The sequence below is a fragment of the Pleurodeles waltl genome, chromosome 8, assembly GCF_031143425.1.
Source record: "Pleurodeles waltl isolate 20211129_DDA chromosome 8, aPleWal1.hap1.20221129, whole genome shotgun sequence".
In the NCBI taxonomy this organism is placed as follows: domain Eukaryota; kingdom Metazoa; phylum Chordata; class Amphibia; order Caudata; family Salamandridae; genus Pleurodeles; species Pleurodeles waltl.
The window spans coordinates 252848976-252873689 of record NC_090447.1 but is presented as its reverse complement, the minus strand read 5'-3'; the positions used below and the strand labels follow the sequence as shown (position 1 = coordinate 252873689).

Genomic DNA, 24714 nt, shown 5'->3' with positions numbered 1-24714 from the left:
AATACTAGACTGGCTATTAAATGCACTCTTTATTTAGTATTCACATTCTATAACATCTAACCTCTATGGAATTCTTAATAGTAAGTTTAAGAGGTCACTTTATTTAAAAAAAAAAAAAGACTTTTTAATGAAAACCAGTGCAACTGTAAAAAAAAGATAAGTTAACAATCTTTTACAATGCATATCAATCGTGGTTAGCTGAAGGATCAGTAAATATTCTGTTTCTGTCTGTTTGTGCTGTAGCCTCAGAACGTTTTCATTGAGGATAGCTGGCACAAAAGAAAAGTAACATAAAATGAATTAACAGATTGATTAAACAAACTGAGAGCCAAACCATGAGATGTTTGCAGGCGATTCACCAGAGTTATTTATCTTCAACCATTTAGTGTCTAAGCCCATTTAGAAAAGTCATAGAGTTCTGTCATTAGAAAATAGGTCTGTTGTTAGGATACATACCCTGATATTATACAAGAGGAAGTGAGTATAGAAGGGACCTTAAGTGTCATTGACGTTTTTGTCTTGATTATATAGCCTGTACAGAATCTGTCACATGAACTTTAACAAAGTTTGTCATCCCCAGCTCGAAATTGTGGCCTGTGTGGTTCCCACTACTGACACAAAACACGCTGGCCCATATTTATACTTTTTGACGCTAAACTGCGCTAACGCAGTTTAGCGTCAAAAAGTTTTGCGCCGTCTAACGCCATTCTGAAGCGCCAAGCGGGCGCCGTATTTATGGAATGGCGTTAGACGGCGCAATCAGACCGGCGCTGCCTGGTTTGCGTGGGAAAAAACCACGTAGACCAGACAGCGCCGGCGTAGGGGGAAAATGGCGCATGGGCGTCTTAAAATGGGGCAAGTCAGGTTACGTCGAAAAAATCGTCTTAACCCGACTTGCGCCATTTTTTAACGACGCCCATCCCCCATCAACATGACTCCTATCATTGTAAAGATAGGAGTCATGCCCCCTTGCCCAATGGCCATGCCCAGGGGACTTCTGTCCCCTGGGCATGGTCATTGGGCATAGTGGCATGTAGGGGGGCACAAATAAGGCCCCCCTATGCCACCAAAAAAAAATATAAAAAATAAAAAATTATACTTACCTGAACTTACCTGAATGTCCCTGGGGTGGGTCCCTCCATCCTTGGGGGTCCTCCTGGGGTGGGCAAGGGTGGCAGGGGGGGTCCCTGGGGGCATGGGAGGGCACCTGTGGGCTCATTTTGAGCCCACAGGCCCCTTAACGCCTGCCCTGAGCAGGCGTTAAAAAGTGGCGCAAATGCGCCGTTTTTAGCCACGCCAACTCCCGGGCGTCTCTTTTGCCCGGGAGTATAAATACCACGTAAAGGCCTGGGAGTCATTTTTTAGACGGGAACGCCTCCCTTGCATATCATTAACGCAAGGAAGGGGTTCACGCTAAAAAATGACGCACATTCCGGGAACTTTGGCGCTATTCGCCTCTAACGCCATAGTATAAATATGGCGTTAGTTGGCGTTAGTTTTGCGTCGAAATTGCGTCAAAAAAAACGACGCAATTTCGGCGCAAACGGAGTATAAATATGGCCCGCTGTTTTACTGCCATTAGGGCAGCAATTAACCATTCTTGCATATCATATGCACTTTTCAAAAAGGCGTGGAGAAAATCCTGGGATGAGATTCTCCGGGTTTCAGATCTGATCCCAGGGTTTCCCTCCATTCTGGAGTGGGGGTGACTCTAGAAGTCATGCAGGGCTGTCCAATCAAAAATAATTTCTAATATATCACACACCTTATCTGGCCTCCACCAACACTAAGTTTGTGATGTCAGGCTCACACCCATCACCTTGGCTTGGGACCAGTGGCAATTATTCAGTATCTTAAATTATAGGAATTTCAATGAAGTCTCCCCTTTTCTACATTTTGTGTTGTTATCTGATTGTTTCATTGTTACTGGTCTAAAAAAGCCCAACACGGAACCCCTCCTATTTATCACTCACAACTACCAAAGGTGTTTTGGAGTTTGCAAGGTGCACTGATATAAAATATAAAGGAAACAGACCTCTAATGTTCCCCCTCATTACTGCTGGGTAGCTTTAAAGTTCTCCATTTTTAAGGTGCTCAGACATTTTATGGCATTGGCTCAGCTGCACATTTATTCAGCAGTCCCCTTGTCTTAAATAGAGATTCCCTCATCTTATCGAAGATGATCACCCTCACTAACTCCTTACTTGAGCGAGTTGATTCCTTATTCTGTTCAGTTATTCCAATTTAACAGCTTCCCTCTATGTGAGCCTTGCAGTTGTGCCAACGTAGGGCTTCCAGGTTTATAGAAATATGTCTGTGAAGTATGTGATGTAACCTGACCCTGCAAAAGATACTGTTGTCAAGAATGATGTAGATACACTTCAGTCTTCTACAGAACAGTTTGAGGGCACTAGCAGTCTATCTCAGGGATAGTTCAGAAATGGTGCAGCTTGAATTCCTTCCTATCTGGGACATAGGGTGGCTCATTCTGATGCTCTAAATTATTTTCAATATTATCTCCTTTCCAGATAATGTGTGCTGTTACAGAGATCTGAGGTTTCATATCTAGGCATGGCCATGTTCTTAATTAGGTCCAGAATCTTAAGCTTACTTCTAGCTAGTTAGAAAAGTATATTGTTCAGTGTCTGAGCTACTGATAATGAAACAGTCTGCAGTCTTGCTAATAGGGATGCTGGTAAGGTGTTTGTGCACCCTGAACGTAAGGAGATTGTCTCACAAAATGAGTACAGGGTGTTGTGGTTACAGCCTAAGAAGTGTGAGACATGGTTTATTATGTGTAGCAAAAAAAAGTGGAAACCTAAGAGACCGCTTTGGTTAGTAAAATGCAATTAGCATATAACATAAATTATGGTTCCCCATCTTTGTCTTGATATATCTAATGGTAACATTGTTCCTGGCTGCTGTTGGCAGGGATTTTAAAGCCATTTGGAGGAGTAAGAGAAATTAAGAGCATCCTTGTGTTTTACCGCTGTCTGTAAGTAAAGAGTCAGCGAAAAAGACAAGGAATGAGACATTGGATTATAATACAGTTGTCTCACTTTTTTTCAGCTTTTTTAAGTCAAACCAAGGCCCTTTCAGGGTTATAGTGACGCATGTGCTGATCCTATGCTTAAAAACTTTGCTAGATAAGCAGACATTTGAGATGAGCAAATTTAGAGTGTTGCTGGTGTTGCAGAGTGCTCCTTACTAGAGCAGCTCTCCACCTAAAATTGGGAACTTCCCAGAGTTCTCCTTTGTTTTTTGCATATATATATATATATATATATATATATATATATATATATATATATATATATAGTTGTAGTTAGGACCTAATTTCTATAAGAAAAGTGTTTTCGTATTGCCAATAAGTTTGGCACCATTTGACAAATCTTCAGCTGCTGTGTTGAAAGTTTTAGGGTGATTCAATAAAGTGGGGGCCAAGAGAAAGAAAACAAGGGTCTCAAAATGCTTTTTCACCTACAATTCCCCATAGGATCTTAGACACGACTACAAGCCAAAACTGCTGAATGAATTGCACTAAATTTGGCAGAAAGATAGATCTTAGTCCAGAAAGAGTGCTTTTTTTTAATTTGGTGTAAATCTGTTCAGTAGTTTTTGAGTTATTGAAGAAAAAAGATTTATAGATATCTGGGGGGGGGCATGGAGAGATTAAAATGAGATCTGAATGGCTGCCACCACTTCAGCAGGAAGTGGTGGCAGCCATCTTGGGACTATAACTGGCCCCAGGAAAATGGGGTCTCTGGAGCCAGAAATCGGCCTGGTAAAGGGAGCCCGGTGGATGGGGAGGGGGGACTGCGTGCTCCTTTACCTATTCTTTATATGGCTGGGCCCTGTGAGATGGTGTCCCTGGGGCCAGAAATCGGCCTGGGCAGGGGAGGCTGTGTGCCCCATCCCCTCCCCATTTACAATATGACCATGCTCCCTTAGTGGTATTCCTGGGGCCAAATACGGCCAGTGAGGGGGGGGGGCTACGTATCCCCCTCCCTTAGACTAATGTGTAGGGGCCCGGGGGATCTGGTCCACGGGGCTGAAATCTGCCCAAGGAAGGGGAATGCATACCCCCTCCCTTGCTGACTGCCTTTAGTTTGGTTGACCAGGCCCTGTGGGTATCCCTCATCATACACGGCCAAAGTTATGGTAATTATTGTAATTGTAATTATATAGCACTTCCTACCCCTGATGGGGTGACAAATCATTTTTTGGCGAGTAGCACGCTACTCCAGAACCTAAAAGGATTAGTGGTGGAGTTAGTAGAGGGAAATATGAGTACAGTATTAGTTTTAATATAGGGAGGTATGAGTTAATTTGAACGGAGGACATGTGAATCTGTTTGTTGGATTGAATAGAATAATGGAGGGATAGAGGAGGGAATAATCCAGAAGTATTAACTGGGAGATCATGGTAGTAAGATAAGGTTTGGGATTAGTAAAGGAGAGGTGGAGGATGTAAGATTTTGTAGAAAGGGATTAGGCAGGTCATATTAGTAAAATGAGGTTTGGGATGAGTCAAAGGAGAGATAAATGACAGAGAACTTAGTAGGGTTGTTTGGGTGATCATAGTAGTAAATTGAGGTTTGGGGTGAGCCAGGAGGAGTAGAGGAAGAAAGAGTCTAGGAGTCTAGGAGTGTTATTTTGGAGATAGCAGTAAAATGGGGTTGGAATGAGTCAGAGGGTAGAGATATATGCTAGATTGATAGAGGTATGGGATGATGGTGAGACACAGTAAAGCTTTCAAGAGAGATTTTGTTTGCCTCTTGTGCAGTCGTTCTAAAGTGGTAAATACATAGATACATGATTACATAGTAAGGGAATATATGTGTAAGGAATAATATACTGGGGCTTAAGTTGTGAGGTCATAAGTAGCGCATTGCAGGAGTGTAAGTTATAGTTAGCTCAGGTAACTATAACTGCTGAATTTCACTGTTTTTTTGTACGACTGAAATGTGAGCCTAACTATAAAGTCCCTGTAACCTTTGTTTTTTCCGTGAATTTCTAAGGTTTTTTAATTCTATTTCCTAACTATAACATTCCCATAACCTTTGGCTTTTTCAGTGAATTTCTAAGTTTTCTTTTAATGTTGTTTCCTAATTATAACGTCACTGTAACCTTTGTTTCTGAAGTGAATTTTTAAAGGTTTTTTAAAATTTTATTTTCTAACTGTACCCACTAACCTTTGATAGTGAGTGTTGAGTGAGTGCATAAGTGTCTCAGTAGGTCTGTGAGTGGGTGTGAGAGTGTCTAAGTGGGCCTGTCCGTGGGTGTCTGAGTGTCTGAGTAGGTCTGTCAGTGGGCACGTGAATTTCTGAGTGCGTCTGTGATTGGGTGAGTGAGTGTCTAAGTGGGTTTGTGAGTTGGGTGCGTGAGTGTCTGAGTAGGTCTGTGAGTGGGGTACATGAGTCTCTGAGTCCATCTGTATGTCTGTATGTGAGTGCATGAGTTTCTGAGTGGGTCTTTGAGTGAGTGCATGGGTCTCTGAGTGGATCTGTGAGTGGGTGTGTGAGTCTGAGTGTGTGCATGAATGTCTGAGAGGGTCTGTGAGTGGGTGTGTGAATGTCTGAGTGGGTGCATGAGTTTCTAAGTGGGTCTATGAGTGGGTACTTGAGTGTCTGAGTGGGTCTGTGAGTGAGCACGTGAGTCTCTGAGTGGGTCTGTGAGTGGGTGCATGAGTGTCTGAGTGAGAGTCTGAGTGTGTCTATGAGGGTGTGTGTCTTTGTGGCTGTATCAGTAGCTGTGTGAGTGACTCAGCCACAAAGGAACTGCTGCTGCCCAAGAGTCCACAGTTTTGCACAAAATGAATACCCAACTGAAGTACTTTCTGCTGCTTAGTTAGTAAAGGGCTACCTCGTTGGGTAAATATTTAGTGTGTTTTATACGCTACAGCTGCATAATGGACTGCAAGTCAATGTCTCCAGCGACCTTTTGTACATTTGGCAATGCGATTGTTCCTCGTGCGTCTTTCTCCAGAATTCTGTGATAACATGAATCCTTCTATAGAGAGGCCAACGAGACTACAAACATGTAAATCTCCACCAAACCAGTGTCTTTCCTCTTAGCTATAGGACGTAAGTGCTTCTTTGTTTGGTGGGGATGTCCTCATATTCTTCTGCATCATGAACACGCCACCAAAATCATCAGGGAACTCACTGGAGGGTCCTGTGGTAAGCTGTCCACCCTCCTGGCAAAAGGAGGAAAGATTTGCGTGCAGGGAAAGACATGAGACCTCCACTTCCAGCAGACGGGAGCACTTTGACAGCTCTGGGGTGTTTGCTCTGACTTGGTGGGAGCCGTCAAAGCTCCTGCCAAGTCAAAGCAAACAGCTACATCCCGGGGGTGGGCACCCTGGGACATAGCAGAAGCCAGCCCTGGAGGTGGTGGTCGCAGGGCCATTATTGAACTCACGAGAGGGTCTGTGCAGCCCCCCCCTCCAACATTTAACTTAGCCCCAGGGAGGGAGTGGTCCCCACAGCCTACTTATCCTTTATTATTTTATTTAGTAGCCCTGGGGAGGGGGGGTCTGGGGTCTGCAGGAACATCCTTTTATAATTATAGCATTTTTCCCCAGGGAAGTGGTGGTCCCCAAGGCATAGGGGAACATTTGACCCCCCTGCATACTATCATGATTAAGCCCCGGTGAGGTGGCGGTCCCAGGGGCATAAATAATCCCTGGGGGTGGGAGGGGGGGTGATGTAGGGGGGGTGATGTACCCCCTTCATTTTTTTAAAAGCACTGCTTGCTCCTGGGACCTGGCCCACCCGGGGTCTTAATTAAGTCAGGCCTGGGAGACCCCACTTGTTTCTTTATTACATTATTGCTGCGAATATGGCAGCAAAGTCTTTTTAAAAAAATGCTTTTTGCCCTGCCGGGGTCCCACTGGCATCCCAAGAACAAGGCTTGGGAGTCAGGGTATTCCTACCCTGCCCCTTTTTCTTTTTTTTTCACGTTCTGTTGAAGGGCTCAACTGAAGCCGAGTCCCAAGCTGGCTGCCAACATTTCCTGGTTGAAGTATTGGCAGCCAATCACAGCACTGCATTTCACTGCACATGCTTGTTATTCTTCGTGAAGTCGTTGTGAAGGATCTGCAGCCCTAGATATACAAATTTGGATAAACTTACATTTCTCAACAACTACTGAATCAATTTACACCAAATAACAAAAAAGCACAATCTGCGGAACAAAATCTAGCTTTCTGCCAAATTTGCTGTAATTTCATCTAGCGGTTCGGGCTGTAGTCATGTTCAAAACTCCTGTGTGAATTAACATGGGAAATGCACATTTTTTACCTCCCTTTTTCTGGGCTGCTTGACGGATCACCCCAAAATTTCCCATGAGCAACAAGAATCTACGGCACTCTTTTTTGGGAAGATTTTGTGAATTTTGGCACCAAAGATATTGGCAAGTCAAAAAATGCTTTTCCTATGGAAATCTCTTCCCAAATATAACTACCTACTGGGAACTGTGAATAGGTTATATGTAAAAACCCAAAGGTTACAGGGACGCCATAGTTAGGAAATAGAATTTTAAAAAACTGTGAAATTCACTTAAAAACAAAAGTTACAAGGAAGTTATAGTTAGGCTCACATTTTAAACATACAAAACCCTAGAAATTCACCTCTTATAGTTAGTTATCTCACGTAACTATAACTTGTGCCCTAAGGTAACTACATCTTGCGCCCTCACCATGCACTGGTAATTACCCCACAAATTACAGCTCTTATGACGTCTTTGATAACATCATTGATAATATCAATGTGATATTTGAAGTAACATTTTTCATGAATAAAATGTGCATGGCAAGGCGAGAGTTATAGTTACCTTAGGGCATGAGTTTATGGGCCACATTCATTGTTAGGAATACTGCTGTAAACAGTCTACACTTAAGTGTTGAATTATGTTAAAAGAGCAACTTATCATTGCCCCAAGGTGCAGTGGAAGGCTTCCAGATGGAGGCTAATGTGTGTACTAAAAATGTGGCGCACTTACATCTTTTGAACTATCTTATATTTGTGAGAGTATAGGTAATGCAGAACATCCAAAGTGCTATTAACAGTGACAATGGTGGGGGCATGGAGATATGTCTTTGACTAGTGTAATGATTGTAGACCATATGCTTAGGGCGTATACTGAACTTTAGGTTTTTAAAGTCTGGAATTACAGGTTGTGATAAAAGGCAAGGTTGTGCTATCATGTTGTGAATATTTTAAAACAATTTATAATGATTATCATGGCTCGACAAATCCAAAAAAGTTTACTAGACCTGCAGGTCGAGTAACTTAAATAATCTACTCAACCTAACTGTAATGTACTTGACCCGTAAACGGGTCTTAAATTGTGTGATCCTAGGCAAATAGTTTATAGAGTCGCCTTTTTCTTAATTCTCACATATGATTGCACCTTCCAATATGCGAGCTCAGCATTTCTGCAGTACAAAAAAAACTCTTTTGTTTTATTAAGTAGACTAAAGTTTGCCTCATGCATCACAAGAATCTAGCCCACATACCCATGAGGTCTAGCCCACATAACCTCAGACTTCTTTTAATTTACAAACAACATTGCCATCAGTGCAGGAGTGTTTCTCAGTTTGTTTAAACACTCTATTTTAACAAATATATTACTAAACCATGATGTGGTACCATATTGTCATCTACACAGAGTAACTTTCCAAGAAATGTCCAAAAACCTCTCCACTAACTTGCAGCTTTACTGATAAAACTATGTAGTGTATTAACAATCTGTGAAAATTGGATTTCAGAAAACATATCCTTTGCACATCAACATGAAAGTATTCTGATTTGCTTTCATCATATTAAAATATTTTTTCATCACACAGAAATATAAAAAAAATGATTTAACAGCTGAAATATATTTTGAAATGTTTGAACAATTGACTTAGTCATTTAAATGTTGTGTGTTAGGAAAAATCTGACACCCTCTATCCTTTTATTTTACATTCTAAGCAGCAGGTCACACAGTTCATCTTACAAAGGCCTGGCACTCTGCAGTCAGAAGGAAAATTAATTGTAAGAAAAACTGACTTTTGACCTCTGTCTGTGAACAGAGAGCAAATATGACATAAAAACAATATTTAAAGGCATCTTTTTTTGCCCCTCCACTTTTTACCTAAACAGAACACCTGTTCAGTGTCAACTGCCAGAAGGGACTAGTAAGTATTAAAAATAGCTCAACCTTATCAAATAAGACTCCCCAATGTTAGTGGTCCAGTAGATTTTTCGAGCCCTGATTACTAAAAGGCTGACATTATCCATCTGTATCAAGTATTGAACTCTTCACCTGAGCCCTCCCCTCGATGCGAGTCATTCATTGATTGTCATCAGTAACCTAAAGGAGGAACATGTAAAAGTACATCCATTGACAGGTGGTGTGGAAAGTTTAGCTGAAGAAGACACTGTTACTTATTGGTCTGGCCATCAACAGGTCACTGGAAATCATGCAAAATGGAGGAAATGCTTGTTTCAAGAATACATTTTTAAAGAGGCACTCCGTCATCATATGTTGCCTAGCACCTGTCTCATAATTCTCAACATAACAGGTATCTAGACACTACGGCCCTCATTATGACCCTGGTGGTCGGCGGTAATATGGTGGTAAGTACTGCCAACAGGCTGGTGGCACTTTCCACCATATTATGACATTGGCCACACCGACCGCCGCCGCGGTAATGGCCACTGGACTGGAGACATCAATTTCCAGCCTGGGGGCCACCACTGTACCACCTGCGGGATTATGACCCCACCTACCGCCATGGTTATCATGGCTCTCTTACCACCATGAAAACCATGGCAGTAGGCACAATCAGTGACAGGGAATCCGTTCCCTGTCACTGATAGAGGTCTTCCCAACCCCCTCCCCAGAGTCCCCCTCAACCCTCCTTCCTCTCCAAACCCCCCTACATTCACGTCCCCCTTCACACATGCACACACACATACACACCCAATCCTACATTCATCCATGCATGCATACACCCATTCACACACACTTTTAAACATACAAGCAGACACTCATTCACAGAACACAACATACACGCACTCGCAACTCCATACATGCACACACATTCAACACGCAACACACACCCACATACACACACACACAAACATACACACACACACAACATCTCCCTCCCCTGTCGGAGCACTCACTTACCTGTGTTTAGGAGGTCCTCCGGCAGGAGATGGGACGGGGCGCTGCTGCCACCAGCAGCGTCTGCCAACAGAACACCGCCAGGCCGAATTAATGGTCATAATACGGCCGGCGGTGGTCTACTGGTGCGGAGCTGCTGCTGGCGGCAGCGCCTCCTTACCACCATCTGCCAGATTTCCGGCTGTGGTCATAATACGGCGAATGGCTGGTAGCCGCAGCGACGGTCCTTTGGTGGCCGTCGCCACAGCGGTAGGCAGTTTTTACCACCAGTGTCATAATGAGGGCCTATGTGTGAAGACTTATGCATTTACTTTCTATGTTCTTCCTAAATTGTATAGTGTCAAGGCTTATGTGTTTACTTTCTATTGTCTTCACAAATTGTATATGTTAACTCTAAAAACCTATATATTCTTTATTAGGTCCTGGCTGATTTTTCTGAAGAAACGCAACTTGCTGTGTTGTCATACTCTGGCACTTAAAGTAAGTCAGTTAAAAAATAATTTGTGTGTGTACGCTTTTAAGTTAACAGCTTATCCCTATTCCTCCATTTGTTAATAAGATTGTGTTTTCTCTGTATTGGATGCTTTAAGTACATTTTTGTGTGTTAAACCGCCATACTTAAGTTATGCCCTTGTTCCCTAATTTTTCTGAAAAATAATAAGATATTCTCATTTGTATTCCATTTTTTAAGAGTGGATGATCCCAAATATTAACAGATCTGCAGCCCATCTAATGCATAAGCCTAAATTGCACTCTTGAAAATGGCTAGCTGTCAATCTCCTTAAAGAAGTACAAATAAAACCTGATATATGTAAATAGCTGTTATAGATTAGTACTCGCTATCAAAATCCTCCAACACATATTGAATGGCAAACTTCTTGACTCGTATATCTCCCACTGTTTTTGATGATCTCCCAGGAAAATGAAGATGAATGTGCTTTATCATTCTTCAATCTATATGCTACATTCAATATCATAGCCTACACAATCCTGCTCAACCCTTTAACAATAGAATAGGCTAGGTAGCTGTACACTGAAATGCACTGACAGTACACAGTGTTATCACTAGTAAATTCAAGAAACCCGTAATGTGCTTTGATCCCAGACACCTCTCCCGTCCCTCCTGATTTTTATTTCTGTACATGTTCCTATCTGTGCCACTTATATGGCTCTTCCACCTTGACACAGCCAACATTTGTTAAATGGATGGTATCAGCAACTTAAAAGGCCTCACAGTCTATCTCTCAACATTTCACCACCAGTGTCTCTTGAGTGGCTTTGTTCTGGTGACTCCGAATGAGAGTACTTGTGGACAGAGGCAATAGCTGAAACCATCAAAGCGCAATTGCTGCTTAACAAACCTTTCTTTCTCCACCCTTTTTTATCTGTTGCCCCCAGGTCACCAGCACCAAGGAAATCATGCTTTGAACTCTTGATTGTTGCGTTTTCTTCAGATGACTATCAATAACTTACTTGGCATTTTGAATCCACTGCACTTCTGGAAAGAAATCTCCCTAAAACTAACCTCTTTGGTACCATTCAAACAGTCGTCTCGAATGAATTATAAGAGCTAATTCTGTGAAGAAATTAGGGATGGAGAACTAAAATTTGGACAGTTCGTGTGAAATACCAGTGATGCTGATAAACCTAACCAGAACATTAAAAACACTTTACCAGAAAGCCACTGGATACTCGGAAGTGTTTGACCTTCAGATGTGTCTGCCTTGTATGTAACACACTGCAAACAAATCAGCCCTCAGCTTGCAGAAAGATTAACCAGTCTAGTTCATGTCTGCTGTTGCTGAGCAGGTTCTTTCCTCACCATCTCAATTCCTGTAGTTTGGAAAAATACCTCTGAAGGCATGTCCCTCAACCCTCTCAAAGCCTCCTCCACATTCCAAAATGGGGCAAGAGAGCACTCTCTGTTTTGAACTGTATACTAAGCAGAAACAGAGAAAGCATCTTTATTGGTATCATGCATCATGTACGTTTGTGAAGTGAGTATTTTGCCAAGCACATTGTTATGTTAGCAATATGTATAGAGCACACTTACACCTGTTGGTTTCATGGTGCTTGGACATTGTGATCCAAAATGTAAATACAAAATATCACATATATTAAAAGTGTTTTTTTTCTTTTGCATGTTTAACAGAGTTTAAAATTAAATAGATTTTGTTTAATACATACAATTATACTTAATGGAACAATTTTGCTACTTAGCACTATTGTTGTAAATGCATTGTTTGAGTAAATATAGTTGGTTTGATCCTTCTGTCAGATCAGCACCAACGTGTTTTTTAGCAAAAATGTGAGCCATTGTGTAGCATAGTGAAGCTAGTGAAACTGCTCTTCAGTGTGATAATATTTTAACTGTCAGGAGCTGTGATAATGGAATGTTGGGTTGTTGTGAATGAGGGAGTTCAGTGCTTCGTACACATGCAATTCTCCGTCCTGCATTAAATGTATTTTTACTCCTGCGACCAAGTCCATCTAAACAGTGACTGCAAAATAGCCCTGACGTTCTGTTGGACTCAATGTTCAAACAGTATTTTGGTAGTAATGACCGTGCCCTGGAAGGAAACGTGTCATAACCCATAAGTCTGCTCTGCTTATTAGATAAACAAACCCACAGAAGGATGGCTTCTTGGATGAAGGATAGTACCCCTTGGTCAGAAGATGCTGTGAAAACCTGTGTGTGGGTCATTTATTTTACAGGTAACAAAGCATGTGGACTCATACCTGGAGTCCTTTGTCCAGTGTATTTCAAACATCAAAGCTGCTTTCATGTATGAGTTATAAAGAGTACTTTTGTCTCTGCCATGCAGAAAATGGGTCAGAGTCAAATGTATTCTAGTAGATATGGAAGATACTGCTATCTTTCCTTACTGGGTAAGGCGGCTTTGGCTTCATTGATTCCTTGAGTAAGTGTCTGAGGTTTGTAGAAATGTCTACAATTGTGTCTGAAAACATTACTAGCCTCTCCAGCAGCATTCTGTCTGTAGGCTTGGTTTGTACCATCGGCCCCCATCTGTTTCTTCTAGGCCCTCTGAAGCTTCATTTGGCCAACTACTATTCCTCCTTATCACTGAAGCGAAGTCTTTCATTCCTGAGTAACTGACTGGAAGGTGGAAGGTTACATCATCGAGCATGTGACCCAGAAGTGTGTCTTAATGAAGCACTGGCCTCCAGGACTGTATTCTCCTCTCTGTTATGCAGCAAGGCTATGGATTTGTTCCATCCCATCTGCTTTGTCTTGCCTGTTGTTACACATGGCTTGCCATGCTTCCTTCCTGTTTCCGCCTCTGTTTGCCATCAGAGCCAGTCCCATCAACTCTGTCTTTTTGACCGGATAACAGAACGTCTAGAATTCCACTACTTGACTGAGAAGATCCTCATTAGTGTAGTGACCTTGCACAGACATCCTATTAATAATGAACCATTAAGGGCATTTGCATGGGCAAAGGGTGAATATCTGATCTGTTTTGCTTAATCACCCTTTCAGCGTTCTTTGAGTTCTGTTTTCCATTTAATGTGTCCAGTTCAACAGCATATCCATACTATTAGATATTGAAGTCGCTCATGCAAAAATCAATCTGGGGAAGTTTGCATTCATCAAATAGTATTCTGATGGGTTACAAATAGAACATTCAGAACATCAGACATCTGCTTTTCGTCTTGCTGCTGTTATGAACTATTACTGTGGTCCTGTATACACACCCCATAATGCAGACTTTATTAATACCTGTGCCAGTGATCATTAATCTTTTCCTGAGACCTAGGATTCAACTACATCACTCTGCTCTTAAGAAATGCTGGGCAAGAATTGACATTTGTTCCATCTTGAACACTACTAAACATGGAGATGAGGCAGCCTTTGTTTTGCTGATGTGTGCAAATGCAATCTTGTCTCCCCATCGCCGTTCCTTTTTTGCAATGAAAGTATGTCTAGCAGCGTTTCTAAGTCAGTTACTGTTCAGCATCCGATTTGATACATGGACCTCCAGGTTACTGTCTCAATTCTTTGAAACTTTTCATGAATTTGCCTCCTTCATGCTTCTACCATATATAAGTAACATCTTCAAGGGTGATTTCAACATTCCAAATACACTTATTTACATAATATTTTATTAATGTATTTGTTTAATTTCAGTCTGCACTTGGTTTATACCATAAATGTCAAACGCTGCACACAAAAGTGGAATATTCTTTATTAGATCATGCTCATGTGATATCCTTTCCTCTTCGCTTATATTTGATGTGCCCGTTCATATGCCCTTAATTACATCCCATTCTATTGGACAATCCAGTAATATAGACCAAATTTTTATTTGCAGTTTCAGAAAATTGACCAATTATTTTCTTCAGAGTACTTTTATGTACTTTGACCACTTCTCTTTTATGGGACGCTGATGTCAGTTCTGTTTTTCTCACTCTCCCCCTGCTGTTCATGCCTGCCATCTCCTAGCCTCCAACAGCTGTCCGTGCTTCATTTTCCATCCTTTCTCTGCACTGTGTTTGCAGATATTGGATAGCAGTGCAGGCGGCTGAGCAACATGGTTTAAGAAGAAAAGTTCTATGAGGCGGTCAATGCTGGCCGCGTCATAAAGTTTTCTTTTTCTGCTTTAAGGCATGTTGCACAATAGCGCATGCTACTGTGCAGTAAGTCTAAAAAAATTATTTACAAAGCCAATAGATGTTGCATAGGTGAAACCTATTGCCGTTGCCAGTACATGTTGCTGTTTACTCCTTGATTTTCCCAACACCTGTCCATGGTATTTTGAATGTTGTAGGCATTGGTTGTGCATTTACTTCATGCTAAGTTATTTTCTGATCTGTTAGCTGTTCCTTTTATTTTTGTGGATTGCATTCTCCTGCTCGTTTGTCTGTTCACTGTGCTGTACCTGTGCCGAACCTTTCTGGGTCACTGTGGGTGACCGTTTGGGGCATGCAGGATTACTGTTTGAGGTAATGTGGTAGGAGTATTCAGATAACATTTTTCACTGGTGTATTATTGGCAAATATGCGTTTTTGATACTGCTCAGGATTCCTTCTTATGCTATCAGTGCATTTGCTCTTTTCTCTTAGCAATGAAAAAATGTGTAGTGTTCATGCCAAACTCAATTGTCATAAGTGCAGCCAAAATAGAGATGCAGAGACAGGTCATATAGGATATATATTTTGCTGCTAGAGGTGGGTCCGTTTTCCTTGTTTTGTGTTTTAAGCACCTGGAGATGCTCAGAGAGGACATTTCCTGACCTGACAGTTTTTTTTTAACTTCCCTGGTGTGATGACAGTTCTCTTGGTTTGATGAAGATCACCTCTGATTGTGATCAGTGATGCATTTGACAGATGTATTGTGAAGGTCATGCATGAGTGAAGGGCGGTGTTAATTAAGGTTTTTTTGGAACATGGTCAAAAACTTACAAGCTGACTTTTTTTAACCAGTGCTATGTGTGTATAAACTTGTTTATTTTTTAACCTGGCAAAAGTATAGAGATAGAGTGACCACTTTAAATTGTTTAACTTTGTAGATGGCATAAGGCAGGCTGAGTGGTTGATGGCTATGTGTGCTTATCTTATGACTGATGATCTTGGAGATTCCTTATCCCCGTTGAGTTTGAATGATGGATTATCTTAGAGTAGAATTAGCTGGTGCAGCAATGCTCATTAGTGCATTGATCTGCAGTTAATTGGGAGGCCTCTGTCCAGCATACTTTCTATAGTGAGCCCTTCTAGAAACCAATATGATGGAAGAACCTAAAACGCATTGTTATCCAGCTGATTGAGTGTTCGAGGGGCCAAAAAATACACAATCCTTTTTTTAGTGTAAACCATTGACATGGCATCTGCTCTCTAACTCTTGCTACAACCAGTTTATGCAACAGAGGTGAGGGTGTCTATTAAAAGTCTTAAGGCACGTTTAAATAGTAGATGATTGAATCGCTGAATTTAACCCACCCATAAGCTGCTATCCTGGCTATCCAGGTTATCCAGGCTATCCAGGTTTTCTTCTACTAAGGAGGGCATGAGGGAGCTGCACTGTCTTCCAATTAAGAAACAAATTACCTTTAAGACGGTGTGTTTGGCGCATAAGGTTTTTCATGCTCAAGGATCAGGATATTTACAAACTGCAATCAATTAGTATACACCTAGTCGCTCCCTAAGATAGCAGCTGCTGAATTATGGAACTCTCTTCCAATTGAGATTAGAGGAATCTCATTCCCGCTTCCATTTCGCAAGCAACCCAAGACCTGGCTATTTTCCTTTTAGATGTTGGAATAGCTCCTGCCTTTTCTTACCTGCTTAGCGCTTCGATACTACTGGGCTGAATGCGGTCTATAAGAAACGTAAATGCAAATAAGCTGCTGAATCCCAAATCTGGACTGACTACAAACCTATAATATAATTTTTTTCCAAATGAGCTTTTGCAAGGAGTGACCATAATTCAACAGATTTCTTGCTGATGTGGGATTATGTCAATGAGAGTTTGAAGACGCATAGATAAAAGGGAATGTGGGTGTGAAGCAAGGAGGCAGAAAATGAAGGGGGAAGCACTTGGTGGGAATAGCAGGATGCAAAATGTGATAAATACCTTTTTATGCATGACGGGTGTAGCAAGGTATTAAACATTTCTAGTATCTGAGGGAGGTTCTTTTTATAGAGATCAGTTCATGACACATCAGAAGCAGCTCCTGAAGACAAGGGCGTTCTAACGAAAGCTTTGAGATCTCAAACAATACAAGGTAACTTTATGGTGGATTAGAAAATGTGCTTTCTGTAGCATTGACTTCATAGGATGATTCTATAGTTTACCAGGAAATGTAATATATGGACAAGCAATCAACAACTTTTCCTGTGTTCCATTAAAATTTGAAACTTCATAAATTGCAAGTTGAGCAGAGAAAAAAGGTTTCTTATTCACATTATCAACTACCATGATTTTATGTTCACTTTTGAAATGCTCTGAGGGTTCAATCAACAAACTTCCCTTAAACATTGCTAATTATATCATTGTTAAGTTCCATTTTTATCAAACAGTGATTTATTTGTCATATGTCCCATTACATTGATTTATCTTTTCTTGAATTCTAGTGTTCATATTTATGTTCTAAAATGCATATTACCAGGGCAGAGCAGTTTGTTAAATTTGTTAAAGTTGTAGACTCTATTTATTGAGGAATTATGTAATATGTTGCCAATATTAATCAACGTAATACAATATACATAAAAGTTATAGAGAGAACATATCTAACTGACTTTTCTTGTCAATACAACCTCTGTGTTAAAAGAACTTTTCAATTCTCCTTCATTTTTTGTGTGCAGACTAAACAATGCCCAGCAGGCAGCAGCAGGTTACTTAGTAACATCGTTGTCATGAATAAACTTGATAGGCGAAGGAGAGGACATTACATAGGTGTGCTACCAGAATACTGAGGTTTAAATATTGCGCATCCAAAATACTATAGCCAGAATATCTACTACCGAAGTATTGTGAAGGTAAATGTATATAGATATGCCTGGATCTTTTATAGTTAAATCCACACTTGCCTCTTGCCAATATGTAAATCTTCAAGCTACGTAAGTGTGGAGTTAAGAATAGTTTACCTATACTTGCAGCTGTGATATAGACTTAGGCCTTAGTTTGAAGGGAACTGAAACTTCTTTAGTTTTTGAAGGAATACAATAACAATAGTGTTGTGGAGTAAATTCAGTCAGTAGTTTCCAAGTATAGGGCCTCATTTATGAAACGTTAGCGCTGCCATTTCGTCATTTTTTGACGTGAAAGCGTGGCAAACTTTTGCGTCAAAAAGTGACGTGATGGCGGCCCTAGCTTTTCATAAATCAGGCCCTTAGAGTTTCTTCCAGAAATTGGACGACTTTCAGTTTACTATGAATTCTGAATGAATTTCTCAGACTCTTCCAGTTTAGCACAAACTATGGAGTAGTTAGTTATCCATTCACTAAAATGCATCTAGGGCCTTGCATGTGGTCCGAAGTGCTATATCAGTGATAACTACAATATGTTGCCTCCTGTTCACTATGCACCTACAGTGCATATATGGACTTACTCACTGCAAACTAATTTAGGAAGAACATTGGGCTGCTCAGTCCAGCATTTCCAGGGTCGGACTGGCCTGTAAGGCAACCTGGCAATGCCTGAAGGGCTGGGCTGAGAGGTCAGTGTGTGGGCGGGCTTTTCTGGCTGTTTGTGGGCCTCTTTTATGGTCTGGTGGGCCAGTTTCTATTGCTGATATTCCTGATATTACCAAAGACACTGTCTGCAGCAAACACATATGCATGCAGCCTCCAGGTACACATTAGTGCTTCCTTATCTCCTGATGAGCAAATTATTTTTATTGAAGTTTCAGTTTTGCATCTGCGGCCATATGATAGATGTCCGTAATTTGATGCCATTCTGATGTGCTCTAGAAACTTCACATTGAAACTGGAACAAAGATGTGACTCGTAGCTCACACTGGTACTGTACTAGTGAATGTAAATGAGTGAACAATAGCTTAGGAAACAATGAGTTACTTACTGGTTTTAAAGTAGACATTTAGAAGTAATTGTTTTTACCCCATATGTATTTTTTTTTTAATGGTTGTAAGGTAATTTGGACATTTGGAGAGAATTAAAGAGGTTGGTCTCTGTCTTCAGCTATCTTAATCATCCACATTAAAATGTGTGCCTTTTCCCAGTGACGAATTATGCTGTTGGAGTTGCTTAAGGCATGGGAAAAGCGGACAGAGGCCCATGGCCCTCCCCTCTCTATAGGGTCCTTGGTCAGATGATATATCTCTGTTTCTTCTCATTCTATCTCACTTTTATTGGTTTCTCTGTCCGAACCTCCCTCCCTCTCTCTTCTTTTCTCTACATCTGACTCCCTCTCTGTCTAGTAAGTGTCATTTTAAGGACTTTGGACACTGGGCAGGGCATATTTCATCTGTTCTGGGTGAACGTTTAAGCATAACATTGTTGGGCTTCCTGCAGGCCTGGCAGAATAAGTAACAAAATTCAAAGTTGCTCTGAACTGGGGGCCCAAAAATATGTCTAGCCTGGGCCCAACATTCCTTAAGATGACACTGGTGTTAATATCCACACCGTCGAGTGTATATTGTTTATTAGAACTTGTATAATACACAATTCGCCTTCAGTGTTGCATCGCAGTGCCCTTCTTTATTCAGAGTACAGCTTTCCAGGTGTTATAATGTAGACCAGAGTCTGATTCAGTTTTCTGGAGGTGCTCTCACTAGGTTGTGTGCCTGTTGTAGTGAGCTGTAAGTTTTTTTGTTCATGGGACCGGAGAGGTTTGCTAAATCACTTATGTATTCCTTGGTTTACAGACATGTTGGTAAATCTGCATGTATGATAAGTAACTGATGAAGGCCTTAACAGCCAGTTAATTGCATATCCACGGTTTATTGGGTGCATGGTCAGAGTTCTCTCTGTGTGAGGTTGTCGGTATTGTGTGGTATGTTGTGATGTGCAGTGCTTTTGTAGTCACTTTGACACACATCTATATAGTATGCATGTGTTGTGCTGTTTGTGTATACGGAGTTCTGCATAGTGTTCTGTGTGAGGTTGTGTTATTGTTGAGTGTTGTTCTGGTCCATGAAAGCACAAAAATAGTAAATAGTAGTAAATAGCAGTATTTAAATGAATCTTACTTTCAACCACAAAAAGAAGGCAAAGCAACTCTACGTGCAAGGACCAATCTGCTTGACTTGGGGGCCCTAGAAACTAGCCGTCTAGAAACTCATTGTTCTCTACTACTTAGTGGACACAATGACCTTCTATTGGTAGTTCTTGCTGGGAACAAGGTGGTTCTTTTCGTTTATTTTGTTACAACAGCAGGAAGTACAACACTTCATGTTTTTAGGTTGAGCATAGCAACGCGCAAGCGCTGCTTTTCCGATGTGGGCTTTTAATCACACCCACCTCATGCCCATCACTATCACTCGTTCATGGGCTCGTCTTTCAAAAATCCTTTATCACTGGCAAATGCTTCACGTTTGTCCCTCCTATGAGCAGTTTTGTTGCCTCCTTGGACATCGACCCTGTTACATGGATAACTGCAGGATTCCCGATATGTTTGACTCCGAGCGAACTTCTTTTTTCTTTTATGTCGCTCCTTCTCACTCATGATCATGAATCGGTTCGCTTATGTCAACTGTTTTACTTTTCATTTTTAATTTATGTGACAAGAAAAGTCCAGATAGGAATGTACAGGGCTAACAGCTCTAACTCGAGCAAACGCTAGGCTCATTGCATTGCAAATGCTTGTTAAACATGCTACCAAACTGCAGGCTATTGGTCTGACAGTCATGACTGATAGTAGAGGGTGGGGTGGAAATACTCAAAAATCAGCCTGTTTATGTTCTGCAATTAAAAACAAGTACGACAGGAAAGCAGATTGTTTGCGTCCATCTCTAGACTTAAAAATCATTAAAACGTGAAGCCTTGGCTTTAAACAGAAGATTAGCATATCCTGCTTCTTTATAACTTGGAGTAGTTTGGAGCACAGCATTTCCCTTAGACTGATACACAGCTGCGGTTAGCTAAGAAAGTCCAAGTCTGACAAAGGGTGTCTGCTTTCACATGACTGTAGGAAAGAATGGGAATTACAAGATCAACCATGAAAGGGAGTTTGTTTTATACTCAAGTGAATTTGTGAAGTGGATGAAAGAAAGTCAAGTGCCTTAAACCACACAGGACGTGCAGTCAGATTCAAGCACATCTGATGTCACCGCTCAAATAACTTGTGCGAATAGCATTTTAAAATCCAGCCTGAGTTTAGAATTTCCCGAATTGCATAGTTCACAAGAAATTAACCCTGCTCATTGTCCAGGGCACAGTTCTCCAAGCAATTCCCACATAAACCCTTGATATAGCAGTGGGTTTCAGGATCCAGAGGCTCCAGCCCACCATGGAAATACCCAGGGGAAACAAGCACTGGCAAAGCCAATAGGTCTCGCCTGTGCAAGAGCTATTGGCTTTACCAGTGTGTTTTAGCCATGTTGCTCACCAGCGTGGCTGCTGTTCAGCATGGCTACAAGTTTGTGGCATAGAGGAGAGAAGCGTGGAGTATCATAGAGTGGAATGGCGAAGAGTGGAGTAGAGTGTTGTAGAGTGGACTGGCAGAGTGTCCTGTATTGGAGTGGCATAGTGTGGAGTGGCATAGAGTAGAGTGGACTGGTGTAGAGTATTTCAGAGTATAGTGGCTTGAAGTGCAGTGGCATTGAATGCAGTGGCATTGAATTCAGCAATGTACAATGCAGTGTTGTAGAATGCAGTGGCATAGATTAGAGTGGTGCATAGTAGAATACAGTGGCGCAGAGAGAAGTGACGCAGAGTGGAGTGGTGCAGAGTAGAGTGGCGCAGAGTACTGAATCTGGAGAGCCTAAACCAAATAAAGGCAAACAAATGGAAACCCAGAAAGTGTGAGTTACAAACCACAAAGCCAATGGTAATGAACGAGCAAAATGCATTCCTAGGTCAACTTGCTGAAAGTCCCCATGATGTCTTCAGCAAACCAGACAGCTGTGCTGTCTGGAAGGCTGTGACCTAAAAAGGGGCAGACAGGCAGGCTTGCCAAGACACTATTAGCACATGGAAATGACAGAGGTAACACAGAAATACGTAAGCACATATTGACTACGAAAGCAGATAAGACCTACCAAATCTGTTGAAATGCATAATTTTGTTTGGCATTTATAAATTTCTTGGATGTTCTAGCACTTTTCCACAGCCTCTTCTGCACAAAAGTATTATAGAAAATGTTATTCCTTTAGCTATTTAGCTATGTCTGTAACACCATTCCTACACAGTTCACATTCTTTTTCATGCACGTTGACCACTGTGCTCAACGCCTTAGCCCCATCATCTCCTTCCTTTGCATTTTCCTTGATGGTTTAAATTTTTTCACTTTTTGCTACAAATGTTTCACTGGTAATTGTCAGTAATCATATTTTCCTTACCTATTTGTAGGTAGATTTTTCATATGCAAGATTTGCTATTCTGTAACCTTCCTACGCTTTTTATTTTTTCCTTCAACATATAGTATGTTCATAGGATACATTCTTTACTATGTTTCATTCCTTTGTATTATCTGCCTTGGTAAATACACTCACAGAAGTCATTGTGCTTGGCCCCATTACCTCTATGTTGACATTTTGCAAATTCTGAAACAAGTGCTAATCAATGGGAATATTGATCTTACTCTCCGTTATATATATATTTTTGTTTTGTTTAGGTGTGTTGCAGAATCACAGTTACTCTTCTGAACTTCTGTGTGAATTCCATGAAAGTTGGAAAGATTCTCAAAATGTAGGCCTAAACCTACATTATAAAATTTCAAACTTTTAACCTTGGACATTTTTTAATCTGCCACAAATAATTGTAGGATGTTTTCGAAGACTCTGCAGCTCTTCCTTTTAATTAATTAGATGAAAAAAAGACTTTTCCCTATTACGATTTGATAGCGTAATATGCAAGTGACATCTATATCTCTGGAATACATGCATTAATCTACTGAGATTCCTTACTGGGGGATGGATTTTAAGGTGTAACCATTAGGCTCTGCACAGATGCCATCAACTACCTCACCGAGCTCTCAGATTGCAGCCTGTCATCAACATCTTAAACGTATACCTCTGCAGCTGGTGCATTTACCCACTGAACTACTTTACTTGGATTTGAAACAGGGCATGCTGGTGAAGAGAACAAGCTGATATATTTGTGGAACAATCTTACTAGAGTAGAAACCCATGATCAGCCAAACGATAAACACACATACAAAGGAAACACACACAAACACATCCCTCTCTCTCTCGCTTGCCATATTGGGTCACTGTCCTATTTTAATACAAAATAGAGCTAACAAATAGTAAAAAATGAAAGAAAAGCATTGGCGAAGATCGCAGGTCTCACCTTTTGGGTGCTGATGCAGACCTTTCTGCTCATGAATGCATCATAATGCAAGTGCACTCATAGGCCATGTCGTGGCCACCACTTTTTTTATATTTAGCATTCCAGAATATCTGTGTGGTTTGGAAAAGGAACACCCTGACAGCAAATTGCACTCTCCAGGCCCTCCCAAAAGTTTAAAACAGCATTCTGTCTTAAAAAACTCAAAAACCACAATGAGAGTGGCAGCAGAGAAATGGAAAAGTGGGGTTTGGGGGAGAAGTCAACACAAGGGAATAAGGGAGCAAAAGATTTTCAAAAAACAGTTTTTAAAGAACACAGACACCATGATTAGAGAGACCGGGGAGCAACAAAAGAGTGGGAGGGGAAGTCATCAGCATGTGGTGAGCAAGAGAGTATCTTGAGGCAGGAGGAGGAGTAAAAAAAATAAACGCAAAAAAGGCAGGCCAGCGAGGGGTGAAGTAAGCAGCGGATGAGCTGTAGGTAGGAAGGAAGGAGCAATAAACAGTGTGTGTTGGTGGGGGGGTGTTTTGGGAGGCAAGCAGCACTTGAGGGAAAGCATAAAAATGACATGCACTCCCATGAGGTCCTGAAAGAAAAAGAAAAAAGTAATTTCCTGAAAGTGAGCAGAGTAGGGATACAAGTCATCCAATCAAAAGGGTGGGGAAACATCTATGTACTAGAATAATGACAGACCTAAAAAAGGAAGACAAGGTATTAAATAAGAGACAAGCAAATGACGTTGAATGAGATTGACAAGAAAAGCATACCATGGTAAGTAGTTTGGTGGCCCAAAGTTCATTGTAAGTACTGTTATGGTCTCCCATAGATCTCCAAAAACAGACAGCTATAAGCTGCCTGTATGTAAGACATAAAAAGAGATTAGCACATTCCGGGCAGCAAGAAAACTGTGATGTTTCCCTGACATGCCAGTGGAGGTCAGTACCTAAGAAAGGCCTGTAGGTTTGGGACAGCTATTGAATTCTCAGGCTGTGACTAATCTATCCTTACACTTACTGTTGTTTCAGAGGGGCTAATTTCCGGGAAAATCAACTCAATCTGAGAGGAGCAGTATATCTGATTCATTATCCAACACGTACATGGCATGTCCTGACTTTTAAACGTGTCTAACAAAAACATTAAAATTCTTGAAGGTAATTTGGCATAATAAAACAAAGCATAAACTCTGGGAAGCACCACTACAGGGAGCATAGTAGAATGCCTTCTGTATATCTCTTGAAAGATTCTCACACATTCTTTTACTAACCTTAATGGCTTTCTATACAAATTTGACATTTGCCAACAATATCAAAATTATGCATTTCATGACTTTGCCACATTACATTTTACAAGGAAAATGTTTGGCTGTTCTTAGATGTCAGGAAGCTGCTTTATTCAAGCCAGACTTAAGGAGGTCCCTGTTTGCATGTTCAACTCTTTCTTTTCTTTTAGAATTTATTTCTAGATTTTCTGGTTGCAGTCTGAGAATTACACAAGTTTTTGTGGTTACCAGGGGGCGGGGAGTGAGGGGTTCTGGGGGTTAGGGGGTTCTCTCTTGGGGAAGCCTGTCTGTGTTCCAACAGAATGAAATCTCTGAAAAACTGGTATT

The 24714-nt window shown here is 41.1% G+C and overlaps 1 long non-coding RNA gene across 2 annotated transcripts in view; it reads left to right on the top strand.

The window, feature by feature from the left end:
• The window catches only part of LOC138249898 (uncharacterized), a 587389-nt gene that overhangs the window by 339926 nt on the left and 222749 nt on the right, over positions 1 to 24714 (top strand). For both annotated transcript variants that reach the window (XR_011194855.1, XR_011194856.1), the window contains one exon: positions 10598 to 10658. This is a non-coding gene — a long non-coding RNA (uncharacterized lncRNA). The remainder of the gene's footprint in view (positions 1 to 10597; positions 10659 to 24714) is intronic.